This window comes from Lissotriton helveticus, chromosome 5_1 (assembly GCF_964261635.1).
Source record: "Lissotriton helveticus chromosome 5_1, aLisHel1.1, whole genome shotgun sequence".
NCBI classification, from domain to species: Eukaryota; Metazoa; Chordata; class Amphibia; order Caudata; family Salamandridae; genus Lissotriton; species Lissotriton helveticus.
Window position 1 is genome coordinate 1,814,446,073 of NC_136065.1, and position 11,595 is coordinate 1,814,457,667.

Genomic DNA, 11,595 nt, shown 5'->3' on the forward strand with positions numbered 1-11,595 from the left:
GTGAGGATAGGCTGACTGGAACTGAGGGTGTGGATCTAGTCTACTTCTGTTATGTTGTTCCAGTTGCGGCTAAGGATGATGGTTGGTTTTGGTTTGCTGGGGTGGGCTGCATTGACGTAGAGTGGTCGGTCCATGTGAGAATTGTGAGGTGGCATGAGGTGATCTTGTTGCTGGCTCTGAAGACTGGGTCGAGAGTGTTTCCGGTGATGTGGGTCAGGCCTTGAACAAGCTGTATGAGTTCCATGTTGTTGAGGCTTTATAGGAGGTCGATAGGATCACTGAGATAGATGTTGAAGTCGCCAAGAAGAATGAAGTCGTTGGGAGTGATGAAGTCAGTGAGAGGTTGCTGAAGGTGGTGCGGGGTCAGTGCAGGTGGTAAGGGGCAGTACCTGAGATGGTTGTGGAGTGGTTGGGATGTAGTTGAAAGTTTAGGTGTTCCATGCTGAAGTTCAAAGTAAGCTTTCAGTTGTTGAATTATGAGTTGCGAGCACTACGCATCAACCAGGCACCAAGTGTTCATACTCCATAGTGGGTGTCAGCTTGCCCTTGGGGCCTTGATTTTAATCGTGACTGGAGAATGATCCGAGATTCCTCAGGGTAAGATATTTGCTCAGTAATGCACAACACATGAGCTGCTGGAAGACATAGGAAATCAATTCTAGGCATGGTTTAGCGCAGTTGAGATATGGGTGTATTTGTCTGCATGAGGTTGCCATAATCAACATACATCACATAGGCCCAAGGAGGATGTTTAGTCAGCCAGCACGACAGTCCCATGTGGTTTTGTTGCTCTAGTCCCAGTCTATTCTAGCACCACATCTAATACCACACTGAAGTTCCCTTCTATAATGGTCAGGCCATGGGTAGTCCCAGGACAACTGCTCTAAGGTGGTCAAGGCTACGATTAAATAGCTGCAGGGAGATGTACACACTGAAGAGGTTATACTTTTTTCATTCCAGCCAGCACTCCAACCCCAACCTACCTTTGACATCAGTGATGACCCGAGTGACATACATAGGGAACGTTTTTTGTAGCTGGATTGCACTGGCCCTAGAGGCTCTAGTGTGGCCAGCATGGAATACCCTGTCGTACCCAAATCTGGGCCAATGTAAGCCAATGAGATGAGTTTCCTGAAGGAACAGCACACCCGGGGAATGATGCTTGGCAAATCTGAGGACTGTGTCATTGAGGGAATTGATGTTCCATGACATCACAGCAAAAGCGGTCATATGGGCCGTGCTAGTGGGCACCAGGACTGAAACTGTTGAGTGAACGGTGGGAAATCCTGTATAGAAGCCTCCATGATTAATGTATCATACGTAGTGAGAGCACTGTAGGTAGGAGCAAAACAACTTCTGACCAACCTGTCTGCAACCCCAAACGCAGCCCACCCAAATTCCCCTCTCGCCACACTTTTACATATTACATTTAAAAAAGAACTGGTAGGAAAAATGCCGCTTATGTAGGTTTTGCTTTCAGTAGCTACAGCAGACATTTTTTTAAAGTGGGAAAACACTGTTGCAAAATACGTTTTTGTTAGTAATTTCTTCTACAATTTTTTTTTCCAGAAATTTACACCCGCATGCAAAGTTTCATAGAGCTAATAAACACTTCAAAAAATCAAACAGGAAGGGGTGGGAGCACACTGCTGACCTCCCAGCACAGTTCGCCCCTTAGTATTATGGTAAATGCAGTTTGTAGTGTACGCTTACTTAGTATTTTGCTGGAGTGTTCCACCAAAGTTGGTGCAGGTTAGTGCTGTACATCTCTAGACACGTGTGTTTCTGGATTTTTTCCGTCATCAGTAGAGATCAAAAAACGATTTTCATCTGGGGTGGGCAGGCTGCCATAATTCTTACAGGTCTCAGTACCTCTCACAGGCGCACCTCCACAAGCTCGTCAACTCAATGGCTCAAGGGAACCTTTTGAAACAGGAAGGGGTGGGAGCACACTGCTGACCTCCCAGTACAAAAAATCAATCAGCACAAAATTGGTCAAAGTTGACCCTGATTATGAGTTGGTCAGAACAGGGGTGATATTTACCAAACCTAATAAATACCATTATGACTGGGTGATGTATTTACGGGGCTTGATACATACCTCTATTGCAAGTTTTCAACATGGAAACGAGGCATAACATGTGATATTGGTGATTAAAGCACCAAATTCTGCATGTTTTTCCTTTTTCTGGGCATTTTCCCTAATAAATTTGGACAGGTTTTATGTGCTGAATTCTGATGGGAAAACTGCAGAGGTTTGGTTTTTATCTCATAACTCAGAATGTTATTCCTTGTGTAAACTCCTGTTTGCCCAGGGACGAGAATTCTCCTCTAAACTCAAACTCAGAATCATGTCCTATACTGGCAAAAGCCAATTTCACAGGGCAAGATGTTACCACAAATGGTTAAAAGTGTTTTTGTTGACTCTGACATACCAGTGGAGAATGACAGATATCTAGCCTTGCTTGAATTTTACTGACTCCTCTCCTGTCCTACTAGCCTTCCACTATCATTAGCCAGTTAGGAAATTCCATTATGTTGCTTTCCCTGTAAACATGTGCCCCTGCATAACACATTTGTAAAAAGGCCATCTCTACCTCCGTCTATTTGAAAAAGAAAAAAAAGCAACTGCCTCCCCAGGTCTAAAGGAGACCTCTTATTTCCTTCTGTTGGTAGCAAGACTATTACTGCCCATGCTGGATGTGGGGGGCAGGCTCAGGCATTTCCTTCCGGTATGGCATCTTGATGTCTCAGATCTTTGGGTCCTCGACACTGTGGAAAATGGTTACAGGGTCGACTTTTGGCAGGTTCCCCTGGATACAGGTGTCTGTATGGCACCTGTACTGGCCGCCAGACTGAGAAGGTTGGCACTATTGGAGGGTGCCAGACTGAGAAGGTTGGCACTATTGGAGGGTGTCCAGGAGTTACTGGCAAAAAAGGCCATTTGCAGGGTGCTGGAGTCAGAAGTAGGCACAGGGGCCTATTCCACTTTATTCCTGGTTCGGAATGTCTCGGGGTGGGGGGGTTGGCCCGTTCTAGATTTAAAGTGGGTCAACTCCTGGGTTTGGGCTGTTCACTTCAGAATGTTGACTATTCAGGTGATTATTCCTCTCGTACGGCCAGGAGATTTTTTGGCCTCTTAGGATCTCGAGGAAGCTTATATCCACGTCCCTGTTGCAGCCTCCTCTCAGAGATTCCTGAGGTTCACAATGGGGGACGCCCCAATTTGAGTTTTGTGTTCACCCCTTCAGCCTCAAGTCCTCTCCAAGGGTCTTTACAAAGGTCCTGGTGCCACTGATGACTATCCTTCATGCGAAGGGGTGTTTGTTCAGCCCTATTTGGACGATCTCTTGATTCATACTGCAGAGGAGTCTCTATAGGTCGCTCAGGTCGAAAGGGTCTTGGAGGTTCTCAGACACAGGCATTTTTGGGGAATTGGGGGAAATATTCTTTGGCCCCCCTCTCAGGACATGGTCTTCATCGGGGCTTGGTTTCGGACTCTCGAGGGCCATGTTACTCTATCTGAAATGAGACAGGCCTCATTTCAGGCGCAGGTTCAGGCCTTGGTGTCTCAAGAGGCTCCTCCGGTGGTGGAGTGGTTGAGGGTGCAGGGGCATTTGGCTTCGGTGGTGTTTCTTGAACCCTGGGCCCGGTTTCACCTTCTTCGCCTGGCCAACTGGGTTCTGGCTTTTTGGTCTTCAGGGTTCCAGGATCTGTTGGCCCTGCCACGGATGATAGACAGAGTCTGAGAGGAACTCTCATGGTGGCTCTGCCAGCAGAATCACCTGACCAGGGTCATGTTGTCTCCCCCTGCTCCGCTGGTGGTGACGTCAGATGCCAGCCTGTCTGGTTGGGGGTGTGCCTGGGGTCAGAGCAGGTTCAGGGGTGCTGGTCTATTCCAGACTCCCCAAAGTCTTCCAACTGGAGGGAGTTACGGGCAATTTGGCTCACTCTGCTTGATTTTCAGGATGCTCTTGGGGGACAGGTTGTGGAGGTTTGGATGAACAATCTGGTTGCAAAAATCCCATGTCAACAGGCAAGGGGGGACCAGGTCCAGGTCCCTGAACTTTGTGGCCAGGGACATTTTCCTGTGGGCTGAGGACTGGGTTCTGGGGATGACTGCTCTGTACATTTGGGGGGTGAAGAATGCCCAAGATGATCTGTTGAGCAAGGACATTCCCTTCTCCAAGGATTTCTCCCTGCTCCCCAGTTTGTTCCGCCAGTTGGTGGTTTGTTGGGGCCTTCGAGTGGTAGACCTGTTTACGGGTCCAGGGATTGCCAAGATGGAGCAATTTTGTTCTCTCGATCGGTGTCCCAGGATTTGGGGGATAGACGGCTTGACCTGTCCTAGGCCTCAGGGCCTGCTCTACAAGTTTCCTCCATTCCAGCTTGTATAGCCTTTTCTGGTTCGGATCTGGAGGGAGCAGACCCAGGCGGTGTTGATTGCGCCCAGGTGGCCTTGTGCGAATTGGTTTCCTCTCCTGGACTTGTTGAGGTGCAACCTGGAGTGGGTCCTACCTGTGGTTTTGTGTCTGTTTGTTTTTCCGACTCTTCTGCTGGGCACTTTAATGAAGCTTCACTTGATGGCATGGCAGTTGAGCAGAGGGGCTTGGCCGGTTGGGGGTCCCTGAACAGTTGGCTGTGACCTTGCAGACTTCTCGTAGGTCTTCTACGCTACTCTCTAATACCAGGCATTGGAGAGCTTTTTCAGCCTGGTGTGATCATAAGCAAATTGATACTACTGTGGCTGAACTCTTTTTGGTTATGCAGTTCCTGCAAGATGGTGCTCAGTTGGGTTTGTCGGTTGCTACGCTGTGGGTGCAGTCAGCTGCCATTCAGGCGTTTAGGGGTTCCTGGCGCAATTTGCAGGATGATGGGGGCCTGATACCTCAGGTTTTTTAGGACCTTTTGAACCATTTTCCTTGGCCTGTTCATTCTTTTCCGTGTTAGAAATGACAGTTGGTCTTGGATGTGCTGTTGGGTCCTCCTTTGAACCCCTTGAGGGGCTAGAGTTGAAGCTCTTGACTTTCAAGGCTTGTTTCTTGGTAGCCATCACGTCTGCTAGGCATTTGCGGAGTTGGGGGCCTTGTCCTGTAAGTATCCTTTCTGCAAAATCTTTTCGGACCGGGTATGCTGGTGCCGGTTCCATATTTTGTCCCTAAGGTGAATTTGGCTTTTCATCTTTTTTTTTTCCGGAGTTTTATATAGCGCGAACTAGAATCGAACTGAATCAGTTATCAGAGCGCTTTACATAGCACCAGTTACGTTACATGAGGACACACTATCATTTTTTTAGGCACGGGGAGATTAAGTGATTTGCCCAGAATCACAGGGTTTTTTTTGGCATTGTTACCGAGACTCGAACCCAGATCCCCAGGTCCGAGGTCGAGCGCCTTAGCCGTCAGGCCAACCCCTCCCCCTGATCTTAGTCAGGATGTCATTTTGCCTGAGTTTTGTCCTCATCCTTCCTTGGCTGAGGACTGTTGGTTGCACTGTTTGGATATGCGGCAGACTTTGTTGGTATTTGCAGGTGGTGGAGTCCTTCCGGAAGGGGGACACTTTGTTCGTGAAATTTGGTCCAGAAGGGGGGGGGAACCATCCATGGTTACTTTGAGTCATTTGATTCAGTCTCTGGTCCTTTTTGGATTATGAGGTGAAATGGGTGGATCCTACCGTGGGAGTGCAGGCGGGCTCCAAGCGCAGTGTGGCGGCCACTGTGGCTGAATTGTGGTGAAAATCTGTCGGGGAGCAACTTGGTCTTCCCCTTCCACTTTTGTCCGCCATTATTGGATTGCTGGTCTGGAACGTTTGGATATTGTCCTGGGCCACAGAGTCTTGTCCTCTATGAAGGTATAGGGGGATTGGGTTGTGATTTGGGCATTTTATTAAATGGTGTTCTTCTTCACTCAGTTGTCCATCTCTGTTAAAGCTTTCTATTTCCTCATTGGTTAAGAAGGAAGAAGATGGAGGAACGGGAGGTAATCCATCCATTACTTACTGATAATGGCATTACTCCTAGTCCTACTCCCTCGCTTTTCTTCAGGGTCCCTCCTGCCCTCCCAGTGGGGGCCAACTGTGTTCTAGGTTCTGCTTGTTTACGTACAGGAGATTATTGGGTAGGGAGGTGTTTTTATAGGCGGGGGGTAGATCTTGGGAAGGCAAAAGGCCTCATTGGTTAAGAAGAAAGGTGAGGGAGTAGGCTTAGGAGTAATGCCATTATCAGTAAGTAATGGACACATTCAGAGTGATGTAGATACTCTGAGGTCACAGCTGTCATTTTGTATGCTGAGCTTTGTGATCACTAAGCACGATATAGCCAAAATGTGGGGTCAGACGCAAACACTAACTAGAAGCATGTGGTATGAATAGATGCATGGATGTGGAACGGGTGGTATACAAAGGAAGAGGATGTCCAAGAAAACGTGATAAAGAATGGGGAAATGGTGAGCCTTTTATGATTTGGATTGTGAAGTAGAGGTCCTGTCTGTAGTGCTTCCCCAGTATAAGACTCTCAGCTGTGCCATCTGAGAGTGCATTTTAGGTGGTTGGGGAAGTGGTTGGAGGGGGGCACCCAAAGGGGCTTGTCAGGTTGTCTCAATTGTGAATGATTACTTATTTGACAAATGTGCTTTATTTCCTGTGTTGCTGTAAAAAACAAAAAAAATTAATTCATGAAAAAGTATGACCCTCAAGGCTCACTCATCCTTCCGTGCATTGAAGATTAGTAAATTGAGTAGTATAGAAAAAGGCCGAAATGTGATATGAAGTGCTAAATGGACACAAGTTATATAATATAGGACAAGTTATAAACAAATAGCTGAGCTGTAACTCGTGGAGTACAACGCCTGACTGGATGCAGGAGCCCGCTAATGGCACTGTTGACTGCCGGGGCTAACTAATGCCAAACCTGCCTAGTTTCTATTCCATCAGTTGTCTCTTTCTTTAACCACTACACAGTCTCTTACTGTCTCTTTATACCACTGTTGCAGGTTCCTTTTCATCTCTATGGTCTCCCTTTGCCACTGGTCTTCTATCTTTCTCTTTCTTCTTTAGTTGCTCTTTCTCTGGAAACACCCTTTACAACGCGGTCATTACCAAGCAATACCTTTACCACATGACCATTACCACGCATGCCTTCACTACGCATATGCCTTTACAACGCATGCCTTTATCACGCCAGTTTTTACCACGCATACCTTTACAACGAAAATGTAAGTATATTGCAGGTAAGTGAAATCGCTTTCCTGTTTATTAGGAATTAGGGTAAGGGCGTTTTAAGTGGTTTTGGGGTGGGTAAGGGTATAGGGTGGTAGGGTGGTCAGTGTAGTTTTTAGGGTTTGGGGGTGGGCTAGGGTATTTGGTGGTAAGGGTGTTTTTAGGGTTTAGGGGTGGGTAACGGTATTGGGTAATAAGGGTATTTTTGAAGGGTTTATGGTGGGTAGGAGTAGTGGGTGCTAAGAGTGTTTTTTAAGTTAAGGGGTGGGTAAAGGTATCAGTGGTAAATGTATTTTTAGGGTTTAGGGTGTAGGGTGGGTAAGGATATTTGGATGGTATGGAATTTTTAGGGTTTAGGGTGGGTAAGGGTATTCTGGGTGGTAAAGGAATGTTTAGGGTTTAGGGTGGGTAAGGGTATTCTGGGTGGTAGCAGTATTTTTTGTATAGTTAGCAGGACTAACTATAACTTGTGCCCCTGCCTTGCACGGCTTATGACCTAACATATGACATCACTCATGACATGCTCTATGACATAATTTATAACATCACTGATGAAATGTCAAATGACATAGTTACTCACATCACCAAATGACATCATCCAATGAGTGTATAAGTTTTGGCCCCAGGGACCCCCTTCCCCCAACAGCTATTTATAGGGGTCAAGGGGCATACACCCCCTCCCCCTATCCCCTGGGGCCCAGCCAACAAATGGTGCACACCCAGGGCACACACCATATCTTTGGCGGGAGCAATATTCAAATCTGTTTCCCAGCCCGCATCACTGCAGGCAAGCAAAGAGATCTGAAGTCAGCTCCGAGCTGGCTGGAGCATTTTCAAAGCTTCCGTCAGCTGGGAGCGGACTTTGTGTTTGCTCTCGCTTGGTGGGAAATTCGAAATTAACATTTAAATCAAAACTTGAAATATAAAATAATATGTGAAAACCATATACATATATATAGGGCTTTCAGTTTTTTGTGAAAACCCTTTTTATATATGTAAAAAAATATATATGAAATAATTAACTTACATTTTCATTGTAAAGGTATGCGTGGTAAAGACCTATGCACGGTAATGAAAAATAACCCTAGTGTCCACAAATAAGTGCTGGTGGTCCCTACTCACTGGTGGGGTAGGGGTTGGGAAGTTAGGATGCCACGAAAAGAAGGGGGACAGCCAAACACAAATTACACAATTAGCTACAAAGTACAGCAGCGTGCCTTCCCTGCCAAAACAAAAGGACCGCGCAGTTAAATAGTTATACAACAGGAATATAACGATTAATCACTAAAAATAAGAGTAGGGGAACTCTGTTCTCGCGATCTTCGCCCTCTGGTAGGGGTGGCAGAGCAGCAGGGCCCGGTGCAGAGATGGCACTGCTGCAGGGGGTGGCAGAGCAGCAGGGCCCGGTGCAGAGATGGCACTGCTGCAGGGGGTGGCAGAGCAGCAGGGCACGGTGCAGAGATGGCACTGCTGCAGGCCTCCTCTGCCCTGGCGCAGTGAGGTGGCTTTGGTGAAAGGTGGCAGGCAGTGCCGAAAGAGCCCTCTTCACCCATGCATCGGACGCTTGGTGGCACTGCTGAGATGACTAGGAAACACAGGGGGTGTTGTCACCACAAATATATATTTCTTGATTGCTTTACCACCTGGAGTCTGTTTTCCATCTTGTGGTTACCAGGGATAAATAACACCGCCCCCCTCCCCCCAGCAATAGAATGTCACAGCCCTTTGAAGTGTCGCTCCAGACATTCTGGTGCGATGCAAAGGACACAACAGAACTCGACTCTCCTTGTGTATCTTGTCACTGGAAACCCTTCACGAGTCTTAACCACTCCCTCCCCCCCATCTCCCCCATCCACCGAACAACAGCCCCCTCCCCCTCTTGCCATCCCCTCCCTACACTACATCGCGCCATCTCCCCCCTACCTTCCCAAAAGAGGCCCCTGCGACCTGGACGGTGGAAACATTCGACTCTGTTTCTGCATCCACAGATCACATGCTGTCTCTATAACCACAGTCTGCAATGTACGTACAGCCCAGCGTTAAAATCTGACCTTGTCTTAAACCCTCCTTTATTTATTTTTCAACGACCCTCTCCTTCACCTTCAGCATGCTTCCTGAGTACACTGTACACCGCACGCCTTAATCTCTCGCTCTGAAAATAAATCCCTGCATCCTAACAATATGTTTAGTCCTTCCATCCACGATTTGCTTCTCACATACCCCCAACTATTTATCATACCTAAATCATTAATGTAACAAAGCAACTGGAGTAAGAGCAAGGAGCGGCTTCATTGACAGCACAAGAATAACCATTTACTACTGGACTAACCACTAACTTTGGGTTCTGCAGTAGCATGCTAAAGCGCCTCAACTCCTCGTCAGGGGGTGTAAGCGCTACATAAATGCAATTTCATTGTCAATACCCTTTAAGGCATGGCCGGTCTTGCACTTCACCTCGGCATGTCTTTAGATAGTACAGAGAAGAGTGAGCTACGAGGAGGGAGGGGTCGTTCCTTCGCCTCGTGACATGGATGCTTACTTCATAAGCACTTAATAGAAACCTGCTGCGGGGAGGTCGGCACTTCCGGTACTTTCTCCTACAGGCTTCCTCCAGACGCACGTGGAACGGTCCCAGAAGACGCGAGAAAACATGCTGCACGGACAAGGGGACAAGCCGTTTTACATCACTGGATGCAATATCCGTCTGCACACAGCTGTACAGAAAGAAAGTTTTTTTTTCTGCCACGAAATCTCAGACAAATGTAGCGAAATCAATTGCCTGGCCAGGCTGGAAAGTGCTATGTAGATGCCAACGCAAAACACGTGGTTGTGGACACTGATGAAACACCACCCTGTCCCCTGCCGAGAAACCACTAACGCCCTTCTAGGCTAGGGGAATTTTCACCAGTATTCGTGGGCAGTGAGAAGGAGATACATTGTCAGTGACACATCCGTGATCTTTCTAACGTCCTAGGGACGATTCTCAGCATCACGGGGTCACCATTCTTACCTTTCCATGACAGTTCCTCACCCTTTCCTGGTGGACTTTGCACGGAGGTACCCCTGCCGGATACAGTGATAGAGCAGTCACTCTACGCCAGGTAGCTCTTAGCCACCTTTCCTGGTGGAAATATCGCTGCACTTTATTGGAGCTTGAGGAACTCCGCCAGTGGGATATTCACCACTGGTTGGTAAACTCAAGGGGGATTTGGGGGGCAGCCGAGCCGCGAGGTCTGCCCCCCGGGCAGATTTGGGAGGGGGAAGGGGGGCGTAGGCAGGGAGCGGCCATTTTGTCGCTGTTTGGGCTGCCTGGGGATAGCCCAAAGGCAGCCCAATTATGAGGTATGCAGCCCAAGGATTATTTAAGGGAATGTCGCATGTCCCCAGCCAACATTTTAGGTACTGAGACCTGGTAGCTGGGAGCGGCAGAGTAGTTGTTTGTCCTGTCAGGTTTCCCTAGCTGTTGGTTAGCGTTTGTTTTAGCTTGTGTGCAGGCTTTTGCTACTTAAGGTTATGGCGGTTTCTGGGGATGCCAGAGTGTTGGAGGCCATCCGCCTGCTGAGCGAGGCGGGGCTGATGGACCTCTTAGTGGGCCCGCAGGCGGCGTGCCCGGTACGGCAGGCCTCCGGGGGCGTGGCGGTGCTGGCCTGCTTGCCGCCGCGGAAGGCACCACGATTGCAGGTGAGTCCCCAGGGCCGCGCCGATGCCAGGTGCGCGGCCCTGTCGGAAGGTGGTGACGCGGTCGGGGAGGAGCGGGCGAGGCACAATGCCAGGGGCGCCTCGCCGCGGCTCTCAATGGCATCTGGGGGTCGGGCGGAGGGCGGGGCCGGGAGCGGGAGGGCTCGCATAGGTGAGGAGCGGCCGCGCGAGGCACTGTGCGGCCGCCCGGGCGGCAGTGTGAGTGGAGCGGAGGCCCAGCCAGTGCGTGGGGCCTCTGCTGGGTTTGAGAGGCGGGCGGGGAAGGGGGCGGGGGAACTGAGGAAGGGCGGGGTGGGGTTGAGAGCCGCGGGATCGGGGGATGTGGGCGAACGGGGGGAGGGGAGGAGGACCAGGCAAGGAAGGAGAACAGCCGAAAAGGAACAGGTTAGGCACGCACTCTATTAATCTACTTATAGAGTGCGTGCCTAACCTGTTCCTTTTCGGCTTTTGACATTAGCTTGAAACTCTTTTTCTTGCTAATTTTTGACACCCCTGGTGGTGGGTGTGAATCAGGACAGCAGTGCACCTTGTTGGTCAACACTAAGACCATTACATTAATAACTTTACACGTTGAATTGGTTTCAGCCTGAGTTAGATTCACGTCAGGTGCGGACGTTCTCTCCTTTGAGAGACACTACCACCACATCTTGTATATAAGGAAGGAGAACAGGCCCAGAGGGG